This window comes from Sus scrofa, chromosome 15, assembly GCF_054392235.1.
Source record: "Sus scrofa isolate SSC_HxYL_T2T_F1_AM1 chromosome 15, Sscrofa_HxYL_maternal_Yorkshire_Landrace_v2.0, whole genome shotgun sequence".
NCBI lineage: Eukaryota > Metazoa > Chordata > Mammalia > Artiodactyla > Suidae > Sus > Sus scrofa.
Window position 1 is genome coordinate 105,914,497 of NC_139397.1, and position 27,419 is coordinate 105,941,915.

At 39.7% G+C, this 27,419-nt stretch overlaps 1 pseudogene; it reads right to left on the reverse strand.

The window, feature by feature from the left end:
- Positions 1-17,110: 17,110 nt before the first annotated feature.
- LOC146396036 (large ribosomal subunit protein eL31 pseudogene) lies at positions 17,111-17,553 on the reverse strand (annotated as a pseudogene).
- Between the last annotated feature and the right edge of the window lie 9,866 nt (positions 17,554-27,419).

The following is a 27,419-nucleotide window of genomic DNA, read 5'->3' on the forward strand; positions in this document are numbered from 1 at the left end:
AATGCTCAAAAGATGTCAAAAACCTGGTATTGAACTTTTTACACAGTATACAGACTAAGTCTTCCCCTAGTGGACTTGTTGTTGTAGGAGAGGGAAATTCTTTGAGAGGATACTGAAGAAAGTAAAAGGGTATGAGCAGAGACACTGAGCAGATTACTTGGCAGAAGGACACTCCAGGCAGAGGGAAATCAAACACAAATATAGTGGAGGAAGGAGTATATTTGGTATATTTGAGAAACAGCAAGGAGGCTGGTATGCTGAAGTGAAGTGAACCACACAGAGAGTGGTCAGAGATGAAATCAAAGAAGCAACAAGCAGCCAATTAATCTTGGGCCTCCTAGGCCACTGCATGAAAATTGGCTTTTGTTCTGAGTAAGATGTACAACCATTGAGGGATTTGGAAAAAAGGAGTGACACATCTGACTTACTTTTTAAAAGGTTCGCTCTGATTGCTATGTTGACTAGACCAAAAGGGAAATAATAAAAAGCAGGAGATGGATCAGTAAATTTTCAGTAAGGCTACTAGAAGATAAACTATACCCTGGACAAGGATATAGATATTGGAAAGATTTAGATTCTGAGTATATTTTGAAAATAGAACCCCCAGGATTTTCTTATAGGCTAGATGAGGGAGGGATATGATAGGAAGTAATGAGGTAAGGATGTTAGGAAAGTCTTCAGGAGTAGGAAACTAAGGGAGAAAAATTGGAAATTTGGTTCTGAGCATGTGGTGTTTGTGATGCCTAGGGGATAGCCAGCATGTGTTTAGTGGATTGTATAAAGTACTTACTGTGTTCCAGACAGTTTTAAGTGCCTATGTATATTAACTCCTTTAATTTTCACTATAACCCTATGAATTGGAGTTTGTTTTTCTTTTTTTTTTCTTTTTCTTTCTTCTTTTTTTTTTGGCTTTTAGGACTGCACTGGCAGCGTATGGAGGTTCCCACCCAGGCTAGGGGTTGAATCGGAGTTGTAGCCGCTGGCCTACACCAGAGCCACAGCAACGTGGGATGTGAGCCGTGTCTGAGACTTACACTACAGCTCGCGGCAACACAAGATCCTTAACCCACTAAGCGAGGCCAGGGATCGAACCTGTGTCCTCATGGATGCTAGTCCGATTCATTTACCACTGACCACAACGGGAACTCCAGGGTTTTTTGTTTGTTTGTTTTGTTTTTTGAGGCATTCTTGGTTATCAATAGTATTTAAGGCCTTGAGTCTGGATGTGCTAACCAAGAAAGTAAGTGTAGATGCAGAAAAGTAGACCAAAGGGAGTTCCCGTCGTGGCACAGCAGAATTGAATCCAATTCAATAGGAACCATGAGGTTGTGGGTTCGATCCTTGGCCTCGCTCAGTGAGCTGTGGTGTAGGTCACAGACATGGCTCAGATCCTGTGTTGCTGTGGCTGTGGTGTAGGTCAGCAGCTACAGCTCTGATTAGACCCCTAGCCTGGGACCCTCCAGATGCCACAGGTGTGGCCCTAAAAAGACCAAAAAAAAAAAAAAAAAGCAGAAAAGAAGACCAAAGACTGAGCTCAGCACACTCAGTCTTCAGTGTGGCCCACAAGAGAGGAGGGGAACATTAAAGATGGATGTTCCAGAAACCAAGTATAATAAGTCTATCAAAAAGGATGAAATGATCACTGTGACAACAGCTGCTCATATTTCAGGTAGCATTAGGACTGAGAATTTGCCATATTTTGGTGGAATGGTGAAAGCAAAAGCTTGGTGGGAATAAATCCAAGAGAAATGGGAAGAGGGGAAATAGAGACACCTAGTGAGCACAGGCAACTCTTTTGAGGAGATTTTCTCTGCAAAGGGGCAGAGAAATAAGTTGGCAGCCAGAAGAAAATGTGAGGTCCAGGAAAGTTTTTTTGTTTCCACTTTGTTTTGTTTTAAAATTGAGTTTATTTTTAGATCCATTTCAGTGCACACCAAAATTGAGCAGAAGGTAAAGAAATTTCACACATACCTGCTGAGCACACCTGTATGTAGCCTCCTCCCACCCCCATCACAATCCCACATCAGAGTGTACATTTGTTACAATCCATAAATCTATGTTGACACCTTATTATCACCCAAAGTTCATATTTTACATTAGAGCTCACTCTTGGTGTTGTACATTCTATGGGTTTTGATGAATGTATCATATTTATCCAACACTACAGTAGTATAATAGTGTTTCACTGTCCTAAAAATCCCGTGCTCCACCTATTCATCCCTTCCTCCCCCAAACCACAGCACCACTGATCCTTTTCCTTTCTCCGTAGTTTTGCTTTTTCCAGAAACAGATTCTCTAAAAATCCTTAATGCTCTGCCTGTTCATATCCCCACCCCCACTCCACCCTTTCAACAACTGATTTTTTATTGTCTCCATAGTTTTGCCTATTCTAGAATGGCCTATACTTAGAGTCATACATATGTAGCCTTTTCAAATTGTCTTCTTTCACTTAGAAGTATTCACTTAAGAGTCTTCCATGTCTTCTCATGGCTTGATAATTCATTTCTTTTTAGCACTGAATGATATTCCATTGTCTGAATGTACCGTAGTTTATTCATTCATTCCCGTACTGAAGGACATCTTGGTTGCTTCCATGTTTTGGCAATTGTGAGTCCAGCTGCTGTAAACATCTTTATCTGCAAGTTTTTGTGTGGACATAACTTTTCAACTCACCTGAGTAAATACCAAGGTGCTCAGTTGCTGTATCTTATGGTGAGATGTGTTTAGTTTTGTAAGAAATTGCCAAACTATCTTCAAAAGTGGCTCTACCATATTGCATTCCCTCCAGCAATGACAGTTCTATTGTTCCACATCCTCACTAACATTTGCTGTTGTGCTTTTGATTTTGGCCAAATCTAATAGAGGTATAGTGGTATCTATTATTTTAATTTGCAATTCTTTAATGTCATGCGATGTTGAGCATCTTTTTATATGCTTATTTGCTATCTGTATGTATTCTTTGATAGAGTGTCTGCATTTTTAAATGCAGTTTTTAGTTTTCTTATTATTGAGTTTTAAGTGTTCTCTGTGTATTTTGGAAAACTGTCCTTTATAGATATGTCTTTTGGAAATATTTTCTCCCACTCTGAGTCTTGCCTTCTCATTCTTTTGATACTACATTTTTCAGAGCAGAAATTCTTAATTTTAATAAACGCTGCTTTATTATTCTTTCTTTCATGGGTGGATCATGACTTCAGCGTTATATCTAAAACACAATTGTCATATCAAAAGTCATTTAGGTTTTTTACTGTGTTATCTTGTAGGAATTTTATAATTTTTGCATTTCACATTTTGATATGGTGCATTTTGAGTGAATTTTTGTGAAACATGTAATTTTCCTTTAAATGTCCATGGGATCTGTAGTGATGTTTTGTATTTCAATTCTCTCTCCTCCTCCTAGTATTCCCATTATGTATGTGTTACACATTTTATTGTTGTCCCACAGTTTTTGGATATTCTGTTTTGTTTTGCTTTGTTTTTGCTTTTTAGGGCCACACTTGCATCATATGGAAGTTCCCAGGCTAGGGGTTGAATCAGAGCTGGAGCTGCGGGCCTACACCACAGCCACAGCAATGCAGGTCCAAGTCACATCTGTGACCTACACCTCAGCTCACAGGAGTGCCAGATACTTAACCCACTGAACAAAGCCATGGATTGAACCCACATCCTCTTGGATACTAGTCAGGTTTGTTACTGCTGAGCCACAGCGGGAACTCCTGGGATTGTTTGTTTTCGAGGTTTTTTGTGGGTTGTTTTTTTTTTTTTTTGTCTTTTTTATAGTCTTTTTTCTGTTTTAAGTTTTTAAGGTTCCTATTAAGATAAATCCTCAAGCTCAGAGATTTTTTTTTCTGAGCCGTGTCCAATTTACTAATAAGTCCATCAAAGGCATTCTTTTTTTTTCCATTACAGATTTTTTGATCTCTAGTGTTTCCTTTTTATTCTTTGTTATAATTTCCACCTCTCTACTTACATTGCCCATCTGTTTTTGCACGCTGTCTACTTTATCTGTTAGCACAGTTAGCATATTAATCATAGTTGTTTTAAATTCCTTGTCTGATTGTTCCAACATCCCTGCAATATCTGAGTCTAGTTCTAGTGCTTGCTGTCTCTTCAAACTGCATGTTTTGCTTTTTGGTATAGCCTTTTAATTTTTTTCCTTGATAGCCAGCTATACTATATTCGTTAAAAGGCACTGTGGTAAATAGGCCTTTTGTAATGTGGTGATGAGATGTAGAAGAATGGGAAGTGTTCTATAGTCCTATGATTAGGTCTCTGTCTTTAAAGAATCTGTGCCTCTGAACTGTGAACTTCACAGGTGTGTCTCAGTGCTTGCCCTCCAGGTGGGATGGAATGGCTAGAAGTGCCTGGACTTAGTTTCTTCCCTTTCCCCATATAGAAAGCTAAAAGAAACTGGTATTGAGCATTTCCTTTCTCCCATGTGGAAAGCTAGTGTGAGCTGGAGTTGGGTATTCCCCTTCTCATGAAATCTCAATAGTTTAGGCTCTGTAAAATTTTCTCTTGCGGCAGGACTTAAGAAAAAAATGCTTTTACATATTTCAAAATGATTTCTTTTCCCCTTCCCCTGCCAGAAACATGAGTGAATTTTTCTCTGATATTCACAGTATTCATCTAAGTACTAAGTCAAGCTCCTAGAGATTAAATGCACAAAATCGTAGGGACACTTTGGTGACTGAGTCCCCCTGGATTTTTTAACTCACAGGCTTGTCCACACTAAACCTTCAGCAATTTGTCAATTATAGTTCAGGTTTTCTTAGCCCAGCACTAGTTCTGATGAAGGTTTCTGCTCCAGTAAGATTTGATTCTCTATATTTACCTGTCTTAAATCAACTATAATGGAAAAAATAAAAACATTAAAAAAAAAATATATATATATATATATATATTTACCTTTCTCTTCAATTTTGGAAGCGGTGGTTTGCCCATGACCTCACTTCTCTGCTGGATCTAAGAAAGGTTTTTGATTTTTCAATTTGTTCAGCTTTTTACTTGCTGTTAGAATAGGATGACAATTACCAACCTCCTTATATGCCCAATCAGAAACCAGAAGTCTGTTTCTAAGATAGGAATATTACATAATTATCTGTATACCGATGGGAAATGACTTGAGGGGGTAGGAAAATTGATGATACAGAACAAAGGATATATTTAGAAAAAGAGAGATCCTGAAGTTCTCTTGTGGCAGAGCAGGTTAAGGATCTGGCATTATTACTGCAGCAGCTTGGGATGCTGCTGTGGTACAGGTTCAATCCCTTCCTCATGCCTTGGATGTAGCCAAAAGGAAAAAAAAAAAAGGGGTGGGGGGAGAAGGAGAGATCCTGGAGAAGGTGAAGGGCTGGAATCCAGTGCACGATGAGGAGCTATTGGGAAGAAAAAAAAAAAAAAAGAGCTACTGGTTTTAGAGGCACACTTAGACATTCATCCCTGATGAAAAGTCAGGCAGAGGACATGGGGCCCCATGCAGGTAGGTCTGTAGATGTAGATGCATTCTCACTGCTTCCACTTTTTCAACGAAATTGGAAACAAGTCAGTAGAGTAAAGATTGAAATGGCAACAAAAATTGGAGAGATGTGAAGTAATCAACAAAGGAACTGACTTGGAAAGTAGAGAAGCCTTTCAGGGCTATGCCAGGGTGTGAACTTGAAAGGAGACTAATTAGCATGGTTATTTTTCTTGAGCTATGTTCATCTTCCCAAGTACAAGCAGGGGGAAGTACAGAATTGAGTTTTTCATGAAGGCAAAGCATATATAGTCTGGAATCAGACTGCTCAGATTTAAATCAGGGTTTGGCCGCTTGGCAGCTGTGTAGTCTTGAACAAACTGCTCACTCTCTCTGTTCTCCAGGTTCCTCATCTATAAAATGAATATAGCCTGTTTCCCATTTACAGACACTAGAATTTAGAAGAGATCTGTACATGCTTACACCACCCCATCTTCCAACCTACCTGTATCTGGGCCCATGTACTATGTTATATACTCATAAAGTATTGTTGGGTGAATAGGTGGATAGTTAGTTCTAAGCACTGAAGGAAGAGGAGGGGAAGGGAGGGCACATAGAAAACACAATAGAAGTGCTTTATTATCTTCTAAAGAAATTGAGATGGAGGAAGAAAGTTGAGGGTATATAATGCATAACAGAATAATTAAAATGATGAATGATGAGTAAGGAACTGAAATCCTGCTGCTTTAGATTGCAGCAAAAGTGCAGGAAACTCCAGTTAACTTTAGGGAAACCCCTTTATCCAAAAGAACACAGTGGAATTTGATTTGAACCTAAATGAAAGTGGGGCAGACTTGAAACACATGATCTCTCATACAGTTCAATGATGAAAGGAGAAACCTATGCCAAGAAAATGACACATACTTAATGCAAATCAGAGAAATTCAGCAATTTTGTTGAAAATGGTCTTTCTTTTTTCTACTGTAATTACATTAGTGGTGTAGGATTGACTATAATCCCTGCTCAAAACCAGCTGTTTTTATACTACCAGTTTCAAGAATCTAGAGTTACAAGGCAGCTTGCTATATATCTTAAGTATTTCATGTTCATTGGCCACAAAATTACTTCCATATTCTCATTTGTTGAAGAAAAGGCAGTTTCAGTAGTTATTGTCCTTATAGAGTTCCACCAGAATTTCTCTATTTTCCTGTTAATCCAGTGACTGTATCATGTTTGTCATGAGAACATTTTTTTCCTAATGTATCAGAAGGGAGTCTACTAGAGAAAGAAAAAGAGAACCATTTTAGGAGGTAGCAAGGAATAAGGCAGTCACAAATGAGCAAGTGCTGTCCAGAGCTTAAGTGTGTGGCCTCTAAGACAGACTGTGCTGGATCAGCACCCACCTCCCTTCACTGCTATTAGCTGAACATCTTGAGAGTTTTCTCTTGGTGTTCTCATTTGTAAAATGGGCGTCATAATAGGGTTAGTTGTGAAGGTTAAGTAAGCTAATATGTAAAATCTTCAGAATAGGACTTGATAAAATATACATCTCAAATAACTAACATCTCAAATAACTAACATCTCAAATAACTAACACATGAATGGATTGCAGTTTTATTCCAAAGTCCCATGCATTTGGGACTAAACATGACCAAATCATATTTGAATACATCCATCCTTTCCTTTTCCTTTCCTTTTCTTTTCTTTTCTTTTCTTTCCTCAAATAACCCTGGGCTTTCCGTACCAAAACCATCAGCTATCTTAAGATAGCTCAGTATATAAGGGGTAGAAAAAGGCAAAGCAAAGATTTTCAGGTAGGATCATGAGTTTAAGTATTCCACTATATACACATTAGGTTATTGTTGAGGTAGAGTTGGGTTAATATGCGTAAAGACTTAAAACAATACCAGCTGAAGTGTTCGTTCTCTTCAGGAGGAGAGAGGAGAAAGAGAGTAGCAAGGAATCTGAGGGAGATCTACCTACAGCCATCCAGATCATTATCTAATCCTATCTGTCTTCTCTCAGCTACCTTGAGGATGCGTCCCCTTGCCTCCAACTTTCCTGAACACACTCTACTCCCCCTGTTGCAAGACCTAGCAATGCTAGTTCTGCCAGGAATGCTCTTACCACAGTCAACCGCCCTACTCTTTCACTTTGTAACCCTCTTCTTGCTACAGATCTCAGCTCAGGTGTTGATTCTTCATGGGAGAAGGTTTTTTTAGACTCATTGGGTAGGTTTTCAATCCTCTGTTTTAAAGGAACATTATCTTCAGCTGTAATCATGCTTGTGATCGCTTGGTTAGTCTGTCTACTTTTGGTTAGCAATCTGTAAATATTTATTAAACAATGAATGAATGTTGCTCCCATTCTCACACTTTGGAAGTTTTCTCCTCCTTCCTAATTCCTTCACTCTTCATGATTGGACAGTAATTTAAAGAAGTAGCCAAAGGAGAAAATGGGCTCAGGGCTGTATCATCCTGTGGATACAAAACTGGGACAAAGGCAAAAAGGGCATAAAGCTCATTTAAAAGTGTAGAATACAAGAATTAGGACTATTCGTAGAGATTTTCAAGTCCAACTTCTTTGGTGTCGACAACACAGGAAAATTCACTGGGTAGGGTTTTAGTCAAGGACTTTAGCCAGCTACCTTCCAGACCACAGTTTCATATACCAATAAAACATGTGTTTCAAACTATAAGAGCTTAACTGTGACTCATCAACATCTGCTTTCTTTAAGTATTTTTTTTCCCTCAGAGACTAAAATCCACTTACAAGGATAGAATAAATTCTCCCAACTTAACACATGGCAGAAAAAAAAAAAGTCTTTTTTGCCACTTTCTTTTTAATTCCCTTATTTTCTATCTCGAATGACTTTATCACAGGGCTCTTTTGTGAGGAATGTTTGAAAGGATCTATTGAATTATAGCTGTAGAACTGCTTATTTAAGGTTGTTTTAATTAAGGGAATAATCAAAGTAGCATGTACTTTCAGTGAAAAATTATTACATTTTATGTCAACCACACAAGTAGCCCAAATGTTAGAGGACTAAAAGAACTCCAGCCTAAGGGGAGAAAAAAAAAAAAAATCAAAGATTGTTTTGAGAGTATCCCTTTTCTTCTTTCTCCTTCCTTCCTTCCTGACAAGGAGGAAAATTGTCTTAAAGCTACCTCCTTGCTACCTAAAGCCCTCCATAAAATTCTTTAAGCTCATGAGCCATGCACTTTGTATCAAACATTTTTTGTGCTCCCTGTATATCTCATTCCCTCTTATAAAAAGGAATGGCAAAAACATTTAATCAGAGAACACACAATTATTGTCAATGTGTTAATAGGCTAATATCCTGTCTCACCAAGGTAGTACCATCCATCAAACAGTTAAAATCCAAGATCCCAGAAAGTCCCTTGGGAATGACTCATGTTGGGAATTTCAGACACGGCATCAGATTTTCGGGTTGAAATATATTTGAGCAGTTGAGTCTTTCTCTTCTGATCCTATCAATGCCACTGTAGAGGGTTTCCTAGAATTGACTTTAGGCAGGGTTGATCCTGGAGATTAATAACTGCATAGTTACTGCCAGTAGCACAGCCTAAGAACCTTAAGAATACAAAAAACCTTATTGCAAATTAAAAGTTGTTTTTTACAATATACACCTTCAACAAAGCTAAAAGACAAAAGATAGACGTAAATAACAAAGGATTGCTATATAGTATTCAGACTATATGAGGAATTTCTGCAAGTAAGAAAACAAGAACAACCAAGCAAAAGTTATAAACAGGAAACTCATAGAAAAGTAAGTGCAAATAATCCATGAACATTTGAGAAGCTGGTTAACTTCATTTGTAACCAGGAAATTGCACACTGAAAGAGCAATGTGGTACGTTTTTCATCTGCCAGATTAGCAAATATTTAAAAGTTTAATTTTATCAAATCTTGCCTAGGAAGTAGGGAAATCTTTTTTTTTTTTTAATATACTGCTAATGAGAGTGTAAAATGGTAATGGCACTTATAAGATTCTACGACACTTAAAATGTGCCCTCTGAAGAAGCAATTCAACATCTCCCTATTCAGCCTAAAAAATACTGCACATAAGCATGATGAGGCATCTACAAGGGCACCCATTGCAGCATCATTTGTGTAACAAAACATTAAATGGTATGTCTCTGTTGTCTTTTTCCACATGATGAAATCAGTAGGTGCTGGCCCCCTCTTACTGTAGAAAGATCCACTAAGGATCCCTCAAACCCAGTGCCTAAAGGAACCTGAAACTGGAGCCATGACAAGAAATAGCCCCAGAGGACAAGCCAAGCAGAGAAATAATCTGGGTCTTTCAGAATGTCCTTAAGCTAATAGCACTAAACTTTGGAGCAGTTCTACCTGGAGATTTCTTGTTTGGAGGTAGTCAGTGTTGTTGAAGATATTTGTAGTTTATTTTTAGTTAGTTAATTTCAGCTAGCCTTTCTAACTGTCCTTACCTCATCATCCGCTAACTTCTAAAACCTGATAACTTTTTCACTGGCTTTAGTACTCCATCCACAGTCTTCCTCACCACCTTAAACCCTGTCATCCTCCCAAGGACAGACACTGAGGTATGATTCATGAAACTCTGGAATGTTAACACTAAATATTAATAAAAGTATATTCTGAGCTTTTATTAGTTGTCAAATGTGAGATACTTTGCATATACTATCCCATTTTGTCCTCCAACAATTCTAAAAGTTAGGAACTAAAGTGACTTCCATTTTACAGATGAGAAAACAAGGTCAGAAAGGTTTAGTAACTCACACAGGGTCACCCCAATGAAGAGTTGGGGCTTGGAGGGAGACCACTCTGACCAACCCAGTGGATTATATTCTCACACAGCCTTTCCTCACTGCTTGCTGGAACTTTCCGAGCTCCATTCCTCCAGGCGACTCCCTGACCTGAAAAATATTAATGACTCTTTTCATGTTGCTGTGCTACCTTAACCTCCCCAGCTCACGCTCCACTTCCCCACCCCCCAGCAATTTCAGTAACTCAAAATTTCTCTTTGTCATCAGTATGGTGTCATTGGTTTGATGCTCTGCATATGAAGAATGTTATTGTGTGATCAAACCGTTATATAATTGCATCAATAATGAAACCCCAGATTGCCTTCCAGAATCTAGATGCTCTTCTGCAAGTAGCAAAGGGCATCCGCCAGTCATTCAGTTTTCTGTTGCCCTGTTTTTCCATTGTAAAATGTATATTTAAGTGGTAAAATCTCTGTCTAGATGACTCTTCTCCCTCCCATTCCACTGGATTTTTTTTTTCTTTTTGTTTTGTTTTGTTTTGTCTTTTTGCCTTTGCTAGGGCCGCTCCTGAGGCATATGGAGGTTCCCAGGCTAGGGGTCCAATCAGAGCTGTAGCCGCTGGCCTACGCCAGAGCCACAGCCAAGGCGGGATGGGAGCCACGTCTGCAACCTACACCACAGCTCACAGCAACGCCGGATCCTTAACCCACTGAGCAAGGCCAGGGATCGAACCTGAAACCTCATGGTTCCTAGTCGGATTCGTTAACCACTGAGCCATAACGGGAACTCCTGGATTTTTTCTTTAAGTTCAGTTTAGGGGGTTCCTGTTGTGGCTCGGTGGTAACGAACACGACTAGTATCCATGAGGATGCAGATTTTATCCCTGGCCCCACTCAGTGAGTTAAGGATCTGGCATTGCCATGACCTGCAGTGTAGGTCGCAGATGTGGCTCGGATCCTCTGCTGCTGTGGCTGTGGTGTAGGCGGGCAGCTACAGCTCAGCTTCCACCCCTAGCCTGGGAACTTCCATAAGCCGTGGGTGCAGCCCTAAAAAGAGAAGTTCCATTTACTACAAAGATACCTTGCCTAGCCAGGAAAAAAAAGATTAGAGGGTGTGTGGCGTGAAGGCATTAGCCCGAGAATGAAAAATTCCTTGCTGATGAAATGTAGGCCTGACAGACTAAACTAATTGTCTCTTAGGACATGCCAAGTTAGCACTACTCAAGAGGAATGTGCTATGAAAAGAGGTATGTATACAGCATCTAGTTACTGAGGACAGTTGCCTCCTATACTGCTACCAGGAGAAAACTCCAAAAAGACAGGGCACACGAGCCTAACCCCAGATAACAAACTGCCAGTTACTGCAATCAGGGAGGTGACTGCACCCAGCTGAGCAGTCCCAAAATACCCTGGGATGCCTGAGTAGGGTGGGATAGGGAGGGAAAGCAGGATAAAGTGAAGAAAGCAACACACCTGGACTGATTTTTATGGTGCCATAGTCATTGTGTTGCCTTTTGATGGCTGCTTTAGAGAAAAGCAAGGTTTAGATTATCTTTGGAACATAAGTGGAGTAGAACCTGCTATGCCTTAAAACCTTTGAACAGCCCCTCCCAGACCACAGCCAGGGCCCTTTAGGAAGAGTTGCAATTTTACTTAGCTGCTCAGGGAACGTCTCTGTATCTGCTCCCCACCCTCTATGCCTTATCCCACTTGCTTTGTTTTGGCAAATACAGTGTCATTAGTATCCAACAATATTTATTGAGTGAGGAGGGACCCTCCATAAAATAACAAAGTTCCTACCTTCATCAAATCTGTAGTCTAGACTAGAGGAAAATATACATTCCTGTGTAAAGCACTTAGGTAGTCCTTACCTCATAGTGCCATACAGGTATTTATTATTATTACCATTATTATCATCATTATTGCTTTTATTTCCTATTGCTGCTAGCCTATTCAAGCCTCAGAGAATATAGCTTCTTTGCTTATTTCATTTAGGTTCTTATCTTGTTTTGACCTCAATTTTCCTTTTTTGGCACTTTCCTGTATCAGCCTGAACTCTGTTTCACAGACAATTGGTCAATTTCCATATATCACTCTGTCTTTCAAACACACACACACCCCTGCCTCAAGGTCAGAGCCCAGGTTCAGTGCCTCAGATTTAAATGGAGACTTTTCAACCTTTAAATTGATGAGTTTACACCTTAGTTCCAAGTGAAAAGGAAAAAAATTCTCCATCCTGCTCTGGAAAAAAATTATCTGTGCTCAAAAGAATAATAGTATGGGCCTATCCTGCTAAAAACAGATGGATAGATGACCAAAATCAATTACTTGAAATTTTGTTCCTATTTAAAATGTGTTGAATGAGCAATTGTTCAGTTGAGGGATTGTATACATCTTTCCAGTCAGCAGGATATTGTTCAAATGTGTTTCTTAAGAACACGAGTTACAATGATTTCACACTTGCCAAAAAGAATTATAATTCCTGTTTTGAAGCCAGTGGAAGCTCAACTGCTTCTGACTGTGTCAGAGCTGACTGGAAACAGAGCCCTTATGTGAATGAATCAGGGAATAAATAATTTATTAATACTGACAATATGTGGGTCATCCTGCTTGTCCCCTGCTTTCTAGCAGCCATCAGGGTAACAGCAGACAAACTTGTTGATGGTGAACATCAGCGACACTAAAAAACAGCCTGAATTTTCTTCAATGAGTAAGATAGTCCAGTACTGCTAAGACTCCCTCACCTGGAGTGTGGAACAATTTCTGGTGCCCTTTAACTTCTAAGGGAGTTTTACACTTTATGCCAAACAGGAGTAAGTTTTTCAGGTTTTCCACCATGTATGATACAGTAGCATTTCAACAGTGCCTACAACACGTGGCAAATAATGGATAGTATAGTAAACTTCTTTTTCTGGCTACAGACGTCTATTTACCCTACTTCTGGTAACAGACCACAGTTTATGTTTGGGGATTAACCACTCCTTCCCCCTCAGTCCATGGGGTTCCTGAGTAGCTATTTCCATCTTCAGCTCTAGAGGGTATTACATGACTCAGACAGATCAATCATGCTAATGAGACTCCAGGACTTTTGTTGAAGCCATCAAGGGGTCAGACTACTTCTTTCCTGTTGGATTCTAACCAGTATTGTGAGACTGGGGCTGCTGCAGCTCTTTTGTCACCATGAGGAGCCTTAGAATGAAGCATAAGCGTGTCACTCATGGATCCTTATATGAAGATTAAAGAGACAGAATCTAAAAACTTCCTACCCCTGGGTTTTTTTAGTTTTATGAGCCAGTAAATTCCTTTCTTAGTTACTTTGTGTTTGTGAGGTTTTTGTGTTTGGTTTTACATAACACAGCTGGTGGTTTATTTTAATCTTAGGCAAACAGTGGCTGATTCAAGAGTTAGTCCTTAAGGAAACTCCCTTTGTCTCCAATCCATTGAGTCAGTGCTGTTTTTTTCTCCAAAACCCATGACTCACGTGGCTGCAGCCAAGGTTGTTGCTCCCTCTGAGAGGAAAATTTCAAGTCAGATTTTCTTTACCACCCACTTAACCTTGGAAGTTCCCAAAAGCATTATGGATGTTACTCTGTCACCCTTTCCCACCTTCCCACCTCATGGTACTGTCACATACTGACTGTGGGACATTGGAAAACCCTCACCTTGCCTCCTCCTCTCCTCTCTCACTACCTCCACTACTGGAGCTCTTCCTCTCAGTAATTCTCTTGTACACCCATTGCTGAGGAAGGGTTTTGCCCCCCCATGGAAACTATGAGCATTCTCTCCTAGCATTTTGTTCTGTGGACAAGTACTAATTGTTAACATATGTTGAATGCACATTAGGAGACCATTACTGCCAAAAGCTTTACTTCATATAACACTTTCAACAACCCTGACCTGTCAGTTTATTATTTTCATTTTAAAGATCAGGAAATAGGAGTAGCGGAGTGGTTAACGAATCCAACTTGGAACCATGAGGTGGCAGGTTCAATCCCTGGCCTCGCTCAGTGGGTTGGGGATCCGGTGTTGCCGTGGGCTGTGGTGTGGGTTGCGGATGCTGCTTGGATCCCAAGTTGTTGTGGCTGTGGCATAGGCCGGTGGCTACAGCGGTTGAACCCCTAGCCTGGGAGCCTCCATGTGCCGCAGGTTAAAAAAAAAAAAAAAAAAAAAAATCCCTCATATGGAGACTAAAATAAAAAATAAAACAATACTCAATAAAGTAAAAATATTTTAAAAATAATAATAAAGATCAGGAAACAGAGGCATAGTTCAGTTAAATAAATTTCCCAAGTTCACACAACCAGTAAGCATACAATGGGAAGGACTATTACATCCTCCTGTAAATCCTGGCAATGTTTTTTTGGACTCCATTCAGATACTGATAATTTATGTACGTCACAGGACTGAGAGGGGGTAACGGAAAAGGAACCCAGGATCAGGTAGAGACAGGATGATTCAATTAAGTAGAGATAAAGTAAAAGAATACGTATGTAAGAGCTATCTTGGGTGGAAAAGAACAGAATATAATGTATAGTTACAAGAAAACTGACATCTTCCAATTTGCAATTGTTCATAGCAAAGACTATTCTGGAAAGATGTGTTGCCTCACAAATTCACATATCTTTTGACGTTGAAAGGCACTTCTCAGGAAACCTTATCTTGTTATGTGCTCTATCAGCATTCTTTTCCTATCAGTGTGTCCTCTACATATTTGTTACATTAACTCCGCAGATGTTTATTGCTTGTTTACTACAGACCAGGCACCACACTGGGCATGGGATACAACCACTGGCAAAAAGGTTTGGTGTGCCTGCCTTGAGGGAGCTTATACCATCAATCTATATATATTGCACAAATAGGTGTTAGCTTCAACTGAGATACATATTTCAAAAGAGAGACAGATGATCACATCTGTGAGAGCCTAGGATGGGAAAAGTAGCCACTGAAGGAGGCTAAGCAAAAGAAAAAGGAAAAAAAAAGATATTTGGAGGACATTTGCTCAGGTCCTTAGTTCCCACATTTGTTTCAGTTGAGACAAAAAAAAAGATATTTGGAGGACATTTGCTCAGGTCCTTAGTTCCCACATTTGTTTCAGTTGAGACACTCCCCTTCCTTATTTTCTTAACTTCTCAACACTTTTGTGTCCTCTACACTGAATGCCCACACTCTCTCCCCACAACCCTCATTATGTCTGCCTTTCCACAACCTTTCCTGAGCTCTGAGTCTCCAACCTTGGTCCCAATCAAAATATACGTCTCTATGTCTTTGTCTTATTCTCCAGGGCTTGTTCTGTTTTAAAATCATGTAGTTGTGTTTTAAAATCACTGTATAGTTATGGCAGAAACTGCCAATGCCTCACCAACACCCGCTGGTCCCTTCTTTCTTAGTATTAGAATTTTGATTTTATTTGATTTATTAGTGTGCTAGCTGAAAATACTATATTTCTCAGCCTCCTTTGAAGCTTATATCCTTGAGATATAAGCAGAAGGAAGCTTCCAGAAAACTTTCTGAAGAGACAGCAAGTGTGGGCTTTTGCCTCTTTCTTCCATATCTCTTTCTTTTTTCTGCTGGCTAGATTATAGTATAAGGTGTGTAAAGGAAAAACACTTCTTATTCTTTCTGTATCTCTCTACTCTGAATACTCAGAACACTCCACATCTAACACCAGATGTGTGGGTTTCCACATGCCAAGCAGTTCTGTGACACCTGCTACATGTCCTGAAGTTTAACTCAATTCTGACACTACATGGAGATAGCGTCACATCCCACAGGTTAAGGGTTTAGTCCCACAAGACTGACGCTCCCATACCCTCACTGATGCCAGTCACGAGCCCAAGTTGTCACCTGTGTTCTGACAGATGGGTATAAATCAGAGGTTCCCACAACCCCTTCCTGTGGTTCAATTAATTTGCTAGAGTAACTTAACACAAAGTTTAAGTTTATAGTAACTCAGGAAAACAATGTATTGCTAGATGACCAATTTATCATAAAAGAATACAATTCCGAAACAGCCAGATGGAAGAGATGCCCAGGGCAGGTATGTGGGAAAAGGTGCAGAGCTTCCATGCCTTCTCTGGGAAGGCCATTCTCCCAGCACCCGGAAACCAACCCACATCATTAGGGGCTTTCCAAAGTCACCTCATTAAGGTAAACTCTGGTGTGGTTAAAGGTACTTATTATGAATAACAAAAGATACCTTTATCTCTCTGATAATTTAGGAATTCCAAAGGTTTAGAAGCTCTGTGCCAGAAACCAGGATTAAGACCAAATGTACATTCTTATTATGAATCATAATACCACAGGGTGCCAGGAGCGGAAGCAGCTATTTTCATCCATGAGGTGATATTGGAATGGAAGTTGTTAAGAGATATGCAACTAGAACAAAGGAGACTGAATTCTTGAGGATGCAATATTGACCTTAGGCTGTCTGCTCCCTAAGGAAAAAACTTTCATCATGTTTAACCCACTGTTTTGTGCATCTGTTACTTTCTGCCTCAATTCCAATGAAAACAGTGACACCTCTAAGAAAGCTCCTGCAAAAGGGGACAAGTCATTAGCATCCACCTTTTTTGCTCTTTGCTTCTGCTTCCTGCCTGGAACAGGGACATGAGAGCCAAAGCATTGGCAACTATCTTAGCCAACTTTGAAGATGATAAATAGAAAGAGATGGGGTGCATGATGCCTGTGGAACTGCCTTTCCAGCTCTGGACTGACTGACTTTCTGTGACAAACTATTCTCCTGCTTGAGCACTAATATTTCAGTTCTTTAGTAGTAGCAGCTGAATACAATTAATAAAGTTGATAAAATCTGTGATTCTGTAAAGACTCCTATATCCACTTGACAGCAAAAGCTTTTCTTTAATCTGCAGTTTTGTAACTTTATTTTACAGGCAGCTGTTAGTCCTCATCCATGTTTGCTGTAGATTTTTGACAGTGGTGATAGGTACTTAGGTAACCAACACATAGAACTTGTTTGTTGTGTGAATCTTCATTCTCATTACGCTTTCTGGACAACCCCACGTGGAAACAGCATGGGACATTCCTATTCCTTTGACCCAGATAGTTTTGTTGAGTCTGATGTCAAAGTGCACATCTGGGGTCCCATCTCCTTCATGGCAAATTTCCAGGTCTCTTTGAGTGCCCGAGGGCCATGGTTCTTGAAGCTCACTTTGTGGGTGTGCTTGTGAATGTTGATGGTGTTTTCTCTGGTCTCTGCTTCCTTGATGGCAGAGTCCCCTGTCTTCTCATCACCCTTCTTTGTCTGAGCTGTTTTCTGGGCCCAGGTTGGAAAAGAATAGAGTGAGGTATGGTGGGGGAGGGAAAGCATGTCGCCCCAAAGCATTTTTAAGTTACTGAACATTCTTTGTAATTATCATTGCTAATGCCAGTGTTATAGTTCATTGCACAGGTGCGGTATGATTTAACCACACAGTGCCTAATTATCAGTGTTCACAACTTTTTCTTTCATTTACTTGCCATTCTAATCCATACTCAGAAAAGTATTTTGCACTCAGGTAGGATTATTACACATATCATTTCCTACCAAGACTCACAGTTTTCATGGTCTTGTTCAGTCTATAGGCTATTTCATGAAGAAAGTTAAATTGTGTCTGAATAAACTCAGTGCATTTAGGGACACCCCCTCCATCCGCTAAGGGACAAGAACTTGGGTAACCTAATAAAAGCAACTCCATTCTACTCCAACAGCCACTCAGGGCCTCTTTCTGTGATCCGCCACCTTTGTGAGACTTCAGACCCTCTGCTCTGGCATTCCTGATTCCAGACTTTTGCTTGATGACTAAATTTCATCTATTTGCCAGATTTCTTCTGATGACACCTCAGTTGCACTATCTTCCTGGATTTTAATTTTCCTTTAGAAGCTGTATCTCTGCTGTATTTCCTATAGCCTGGGTGCAAGTCCCAACCTCTGTGTCCAACATGGGCTGTTCAGGTCCCTGAGGACTCCTATGGTATGTTTTTCTTACTTGGGTGAATTTGCTTGATTGTTTCAGGTACTTGAATTTTCCAGACTCGTAGCCCTTTAATTCCAGGTATGATCTTTTGGGGAGAGTTTCACTGTTTTCCTTTTGGCTGGAGATCCGTATTCCACTTGTCCTGGTTGATCAAAACTACTTTCCAGGGGCTGGCCTCTTTTCACATTCTGCTTTGCCTTGTTTCCTGATGAAATTTCTAGACTGTTTTGGTTATGTGTCTTATTTGACCATCATTTGTGCTCCGTACTTTGAAAGCTTCTTCTTATTTTTTGCATAACTGGCCTTCACTAGGCCGAATTTGCAATATCCAAATTTAGCTTCTGGGAGTTCCCACTGTGGCACAGTGGGTGAGGGGTCCAGCATTTCGGCAACTGTATTTGCAGCTGCAGCTCGGATTGGATCCCTGGCTTGGGAACTTCCATATGCCACAAGTACAGCCAAAAAAATTTCTTTTCTTTACCTTCTGCTATTTGACCCTTTCTTGTGGAAACTGAAAATGTGTCCTAATTTTTCACCGATCTCCATAGCTTTTTCCTAATTCCTGTCCTTCCCTTAGGATTAGCTTTCCTTACTCTCAGATTGCTAACTTTACAGGGGAGAGGTATATTGGTATATCCTAACTCTGGGTATCGAGTTTGCTAGGAGCCAACCATGACAGTCAAAGCTGCCATTGCATCTGGTAGGGAGGGAGTCACCACCGTTAACGTGGTGGATTGGTGGATTGCGGTCACCATGATCAAATGTTGCTCTCACGGGATGTCAACAGTCATGTCAGAGATCAATCCCAGGTGAATCCTGACAAGATTAGCAACAGCATTCAGCCAATGAAGTCTTCCATTATTCAGATTCTGCTACAGCTCTCTTCATTTCCTCCCTAATTATTCTACTGACAAACAGGCAGTTTATAGAGGATTATCCCAAACTGACAATAATGGCAGCTGAGAGTCCACCTAGGTTTATTGCTCTGGAGGACCGTCAATAATCAGATTATGGAAACACTGTTTCTCGGGGCCATATTCAGTTCATGGAACCGGGTTTTTTGTTTTGTTTTGGTTTTGGTTTTTTGGCCGCAGTTTATAGCAGCTTACTGTGGGACCTAAGTTCCCAGGCCAAAGATTGAACCCAGGCTGCTGTGGTCAAAGTGCCAAATCCTAACCACTAGACCACCAGGGAATTCCCAGGATATAGATTTATTTATTTTTTTTTTTTCTTTTTAGGGAGGCACCCTCGGCATATGGAGCTTCCCAGGCTAGGGGTCCAATTGGAGCTACAGCTGCTGGCCTATGCCACAGCCGCAGCAATGTCAGATCCGAGCTATGTCTGCGACCTACATCACAGCTCATGGCAGCACCGGATCCTTAACCCATTGAGGGAGGCCAGGGATCAAACTCTCAACCCCGTGGTTCCTAGTGGGATTCATTTCTGCTGCGCCACAATGGCAACTCCCCTGAGCTAGGTTTTTTAATATGAAACTCTTCTTAGAGGTTTGTTGTATTGGACATTTAACAGATACTTCATTATTTTCCAATAATGTGGTCTCCAGTGCAAAGACCTTACTGTTAATGAAAGATTCGTTATTTTTCCCTTCTCATAAATTAGCATTATTTTGCAGGTATTTATCTCTGCATTCCCAGGATCCCATGCAGCTATACTCATGCTGTTCCTTCCCCACTTTTCATTTTGTCTCATAAAAGTCATCTCACACATAAAGTGCTTAAAATGTTAGCAAACACAAAGAATAGAATGTGAGAATAACGTGGTTGATGCCAGGTGGTAAACTTTAATGAAATGAATCAGTGCTATATCTGTCTTTCTAACTAACGCCTGATTACAGGGCTGATTGTGCCTCCTCTCCTCCAAATATGCTAGAAGCTTTGAAAAGGTGTTTATTAAAATCTGAATTATGCAACTAAGGATTTAAGTGATCTTATACAACTAACAAGGACTGGTCTTCTGTTTTCTGTTTTTTGTGTTTCAGTTTGTGATTTGACTTTAGTTTTTGTCAGGCAGCTAGAATCTGGGAGATTTAAGGGCATTAACTTAAACAGGGCCATCTATTTACTCCGGTGTGTGCTCAGCAATAGTGCTAAGCTGATCATACAGATAAGCAGCTCTGGAAGAGTGTCTGCAGTTAGTCATCCAATAAGGGAAGGCAGTTTGGTCACCCTTTCAGGCCATAGTTACATTCTGTTCCAGGGACCAGTGGTAATTAATTGTACTTTGTGCACAATGCAAAAATAGACACATACAGGGGAAAAGGACAATGTCTGGTAAACGCCATGGACATTCTTGGAATTCAGGCTAGTTTCTCTGAATGGTGTAAAGGAAGTGGAAGCTTCATTTTCTCCCAGAATAATACCAAGATACAACAAGAAGCTGACCTGTAATAGAACCCTCTCCCTACCTCCAAACAAGCCTTTAAGTTCAGAAGCTTTACAAAATAAAGCATTGACATGGCTTATATTCTCTCAAAAATATGAGCTGAACAGACCTACACAGAGCTTCCGCTAGATAAACACTTTGGAAGAAAGGCAAATAGATGTGCATTGAAGATATATTGAGTATAGGAAGCTTAGGCTAAAAACCTGGAAGAAATAGTTTAGTTTGACCCTTTATTTCTTTTTCTTTCTTTCCTTTTTTTTGGGGGGTGGGGGGGTGTTTTAGGGCCATATGTTCGGCATATGGAAGTTCCCAGGCTGGGGGTCAAATCTGGGCTCCAGCTGCCAGCCTACACTACCGCTCACTGCAATGCCGGAACCTTAATCCACTGAACGAGGCCAGGGGGTATAACCTGCATCCTCATAGTTACTAGTCTGGTTTGTTAGCACTGAGCCACAATGGAAATTCCTGATCTTTTATTTCTTGATGGAGAAACTGAATTCAAGGAAGGTGTTAGAACCTGCATAAGCTTAGTTCGTGGCAGAGCTTGGATCCAACCTGAAGCCTTTGAAAGTGAATCAAAAGCTCTTTCACAATATCATGCAGCCTCATACGAGGGAATGTGGAATAATTAATTTTTCCATTGTCTAGAATTCTAGAATCTAGAGCCTTGGGGAATTCAAAAGCAGTTAACATTGTTTTCCTTAGGGCTAGACTTTTTATTTCTTCCTTAATTCAGATATTTTAATACAGCTAATGGAAATAAGACTGCAGAGTCTTTTAGATTATTTTGTTTTGTTTTGTTTTCTTGTTGTTGTTTAAAGTATTCTAAACTTTAGCCATCACAGAAATAAGGGCATGATTGTTGACTTATCTGCATATCAACTCTACTATGTAGATTTTTAAAAGTATTTAAATTTTATTTTAAGACAATATATATCGCTACCATAAATGGAAAGCAAAAGAAAACAGAATCATTTGCCATAAGTAGAAGGCAACATTAGAAATGAATATAAAGCAATATTACTAAATTCTCAGTAGATACTGTTGTCTACTAAATATCCCTAGTCCAAGGCCTGCCCTTCTTTGTTAGAAGGGAGGATTAATACAGATTAGCACCAATATGAGGCTTAACCTTTGTTATAATCAGAAAGACTGAAAGAAAATTGCAATGGAAATAAAATTTGTACTGTGATTCACTTAGCTAACACTTCAAATAACTTCTTTAACCACTGGTTCATGTTGGAGAAAACTACTACGGTGAACACATTTCCTATCATTAATACTTAAAATCACAGTGCTTTAGGATCCTGTTAACTATAAGAGGCAGTATCACATAATGGAGGCCCTGAGTATATTCAAATACATGGTAGCTAAGCTATACGTAGGATTTCGCATCTAACTTGAATCATATCCTGGCTTTACTACCAATTGTCTGTGTGACCGTGACCCAGTCATTGTTATCTAAGCTTCAGTGTCTTAATTTTTAAGATTGGAGTAGTGATAGTACTTGTTCAGGTGGAGACAATGATTTAAAGGTCTAATGCACATTAAAACGTGATGAGTACTTAATAAATATTGGCTTATTTTGTTATCATGTTGTACACTGCACTGCTGTACTGTGGGCTCTGTAAGAAAGTGTATAGAGGCCTTTCATAATAGGAAAAGTAAACTACCATAATTTAGAACAAAACTATTTTTAGTTAGCTACTTTGTGTGCGGGACAGATCAGCTTAACTTCCTCCTCTTCGTGGGAGACCTGCTACTGCTCAAGAGCCACTTTCTACCTTGTGCTTACCCTGGGGAAAAATTCTCTGAAAGGGCTCAGCAAGAACCCACGGTTAAATATTTGCACAGCAATTTGCCACCCACTCCCTAATGGTCTTGTTTTACCTCTTCTGAGCCAACTTTTCATCTTGGCAGCCTTTCAATATGCTAATGGAGCCACCCAGGGTCAGGGGCATGTGTGGGCTTCTTAAGGTTGTTTTCCCGGATGTGGTGACTACTGCTGGAGTTGGGTGAGGAATGCAAGTCAAGAGAGGTTTGGTCACAGATGCTAGAATGTTTGGAAACAAGGTAGGGAATTGAAAAGTGATGGAGGGTGTAGGTTAGGCATGAACAATAGAAAAAGATGTGTGATGAATCAAGTGACCCAAAACACAAAACAAAACAGGATAAATTTTAAAAGGAAAAAAAATCCTGTGGGAAACACTCCAGTATAAGATACAAGAAACCCCAAAATTATTCTTCCAGCTAAACAATACTGCAAAAAAGATGGTGATTTAAGGAAGATGGCATGAAAATGGATGACACTAAAGTGACACAATTAGAAAAAAAAAGAGGAAGGTGTTTGGTTAAGAAGCAAGGCTTTTATAGCTGTTTCCCACAGTTAACTTTATGTTAGCACCTCTCTGTTTTGTGTAAATATGTGTTATATACATGCTGGATTCTTATCAGTAGCTTTGAAGGCATGCTTTTATTGCAGTTGACATGTTTTTGTCTGAAAAACAACAAGAACTTAAAGATTTGATTTTCTTCCTTAAGCCACATTCCTTGACTCTAGCCAAGCCTCTCAAAGAGTAACAGACTATAAATTCCAGTTTTTCCAAGTCAGACTGACTCTGAAGTAGTGGCTGTTTGGTTTCCATTAGAAACATTAAGAGAGAATAAATTATTTTGGACTCATGGAAAAATATGTGTTACAGATATAAAATTTCCAAATTTGGAAAACATTTAGTGATCCAACAGTTAAAATAATAAAATCTTGCTTTCCTCAATTACCTAGAAAGCATAATTGAAAGTGGACACATTGAAAAGACTGTGGTAATAATCTTTCACATGTCAAGATTCACATGTCTCTCAAGATTACAGTTAATGGAGTTCCTGTCTTGGCGCAGTGGAAATGAATCCGATTAGAACCATGAGGTTTTGGGTTCCATCTCTGGCATCGCTCAGTGGGTTAAGGATCCAGCGTTGCTGTAGTGCAGGATATGGTTAAGGATGCCAGTGGTGCAGGTCACAGATGCAGTTCAGATCCTGCATTGCTATGACTCTGGCATAGGCTGGCTTTATTACACAGTTAATGTGTAATAAAGCACTATGTCCACTTTTTTTTTTTTTTTTTTTTTTTAAAGCTTAGCCTCCCAGGTAGGCAATAATAAATATTAACCAGTGCCAAAGTGGACTTAGAAAGATCAGTGGTTCTCAACACTGGCCGCACACTGGAAGCAACTGAGGAGCTTTAAAAAAATACCGAAACCTGGCTTCTACCCCCCACAATTCAGATTTAGCTTGGGTGGGATGCAGTTTGGGCATCAAGAGTTTTCAAAACTCCTCAGGTGATTCTAATACACAGCAAAGTTTAAGAAATATTGAAAACCTGGCCACCAAAAAGCGTGGTCCAAGGACCAGCAGCATTGCTATCATCTGGGAGATTGTTAGAAATGCAGAATGTCAGAACCCACCTCAGGCTGCTGAATTAGAATCTGAACTTTGCCACGATCCCCACATGGCTTATATGTACATTAAAGTCTGAGAATCACGGCTCGAAGTCATTCTTGTCTTTGATAATTTTTTTCTTTTTCTGATGTTAGATAGAAATTAAATGGTTAATAAAAGATGAAAGAAAAATAGCTAAATGCCTCAAAAACTCGGGAAACAGACTTTGATTTCTCTGACATTCTGTAGATAATAAAATGCGGATGATATAAAATGAGATCCATGTATGTAGGGTTGCCAGATAAAATATGTATAGGATATGTAGTTAAATGTGGCTTTTTTTCAAGTGAAAGTAGGTTACAAATATTGCATGGAGTATACATATACTAAAAAAAGCATTCATTGTTTATCTGAAATCCAAATTTAACTGGGCATCCTGTATTTTTATTTGCTAAATCTGGTAACCCTACTATATTCCCAGGAGTGCCTCTTTGCTCTCTAGGCTCTCAGCAATAAAGGGGAAATGATACCATAAATGGCCAAGTGGCTGTCTAGACTGATTGACTATAATGTTGTTTCTCATCCCGCCCAGACAGCCTGGACTGTGACTTCCCTAAAGCAGGCTGATGACTCACTCAACCGGGAGAGTAATGGGAAATTTACTTGCTGATTCAGGAAGACATAAACCTTGGCAAACTTTTCCTTCAGTCTAAACCAAAAGAAAAAAATTTCCAAAGCAAATTTAAATACAGGCCAATATATAAAACACTTTAACTTGAGGCAGCAGGCAAATTCAAGGGCTTATAATAGCATATTTTCCATTAGTTGTTAAAAGACATTTTCGTGGTTTGTTCCACCATGCCACTCAGAGGCTAGTATTTTTCTTAAGAATTACTGCTATTTAAGCCCCTCAGAGGCCAGGTTCCAGGAATACATTTTAGATCCAATTTCTTAATACTGCATGGAATTTGCAGACAAAGTAGCACATTCTAGAGCAGAGATGGTATGGATTGGATGACCATCTCTCTGTCACTGACTCACAACAGACATTGCAACCATAGGCAAATGTGTTATCTCCGTCCCTTCCTCCTGAGTGTTTAATTGTATCCTGTGTATCTAATTTTTCAGGTTGTCTTTGATCCTTCTTTATTTTGTCCTACAGTTTAACTGTTTTTTTAGGGTGAAGCATATAGAGGTTCCCAGGCTGGGGTCAAATCAGAGCTACAGCTGCCAGCATACACCACAACCATAGCAACGCCAGATCTGAGCTGAGTCTGTGACCTACACCACAGCACATGGCAACGCTGTATTCTTTAGCCCACTGAGGGAATTGAGGATCCAATCTGTGTCCTCATGGATACTAGTCAAGTTCATTTCCACTGAGCCACAGCAGGAACTCTGATTTTACCTTTTTAAATTAAGACTGCTTGTTATCAACACTAAAGGATTAGCTTGGTAGAAGAGGAAACTAAATTTGAATCAACCCATTCTGACCTTTTTTTTTTAATTCATGGATACTAATTGAGTTCGTTACCACTGAGCCACGACGGGAACTTCCTGACCTTTTTTTTTTTTAATTTGGAAATTTTTTGATCAGAAAATTCTGAATAAAATAGTTGTAAAAAATATTCATCTTGTTATATTACTGAGTTTTTAAAAAATAACTATATAGTTGATTTTGAGTAGGTTGAAAATGGTAGTATAGATACCAACTCTTTTTGCGGTAATCCTAGTTTCAGAACCTGAAAGCAAACCAGTTTTTTTTCTAGCAAATGCAGGCAGAAATTACCATTTAAAAGCAAAGCTCGTAAATACCATATTCAGAAGTTTCAGTCTCCTGAGCTATGACGATGAAGGCTAAAAGTATTAAGTTCCTAATATATGCTCAGCAATAAACTACAGTGTGTTGGAGGATAGAGCTGTAAATATTTTGCAACTTACTCTATCAAGAAATGGAATCTATTTCCCATACTGTGAATCTGGTCTGGTCTTGTAACTTGCTTTGACCAATAGAATGTGGCAGAAATGAGGTACCAGTAAAACCTAGACCTCGGGAGAGCTTGCAGCTTCCACCTTTGCCCTCTTGGAACACTGCTTTGAGAATGCCATGTAACGAATCCACTCCAGGTTTCAGGAGCCAAGTGAAGGATGAGGAGCCCCCCCCCCCCGCAAAAAAAAAAAAACCAAAAAACTGAGGCACACTAACTCACAAATATATGAGCTGAGGTCATTTTGAACCTTCCAGTCTAGAATGACACTGCATGAATGAGCTCAGGAGAAACTGCTGGTCAACCCACACAGAATCATAAGAAATAATAAGCCATTGCTTTAAGTCACTATGTTTGGGGGTAAGGAGGATGGTTACTTAGCAAAAGGTAATTAAAATTCCCATAGGAAATTGTTTAAAAAAGGCACATCCAAGGGAGTTCCCGTTGTGGCTCAGCAGTAACAAACCCAGCTTATATCCATGAGGATGCTGATTCGATCCCTGGCCCTCCTCAGTGGGTTAAGGATCTGGCATTGCCATGAGCTGCATCATAGGTTTCAGATACCACTCAGATCTGGCGTTGCTATGGCTGTGGCTGGCAGCTGCAGCTCCAATTTGACCCCTAGCCTGAGAACCTCCCGGTGTTGCAGGTGTGGCCCTAAAAAGACAAAAAAAAAAAAAAGAAAAGGAACATCCCAGGTTCCCTCTGCAGAAATTCTTTTTTTTTTTTAATTTTATGATTTTAATTTTTTCCCTTATAGTTGGTTTACAGTGTTCTGTCAATTTCTGCTGTAGAGCAAAGTGACCCGCAGTCATATATGTACAAATGTATATATTCCTTTTCTGACATTATCCTCTATCATGTTCCATCACAAGTGACTGGATATAGTTTCCAGTGCTATACAGCAGGATCTCATTGCTTATTCACTCCAATTGCAATACTTTGCATCTATTAACCTTAGATTACCTGTCCATCCCACTCTCCCCCCTCCCCCCCTTGGCAACCACAAGTCTGTTCTATAAGTCTATTCTATAAGTCTATAATCTATATGTTAGATTCCAGATATAAGTGATATCATATGGTATTTGTTTTTCTCTTTCTGACTTACTTCACTTAGTATGAGAGTCTCTAGTTCCATCTGTGTTGCTGCAAATGACATTATTTTGTTCCTTTTTATGGCTAAGTAGTATTCCATTGTGTATATATACCACATCTTAATCCATTCATCTTGGCTATGGACATTTAGATTGTTTCCATGTCTTGGCTTTTGGGAATAGTGCTGCAATGAAAATTCTGTTTTAATAGACCTGGCTTGGGATCCTGATCACACTTTCACACAAAGAACCTAGATGGAGGTGGTTCCCAGACCATCCTTTAGGAAAACATCCAACACA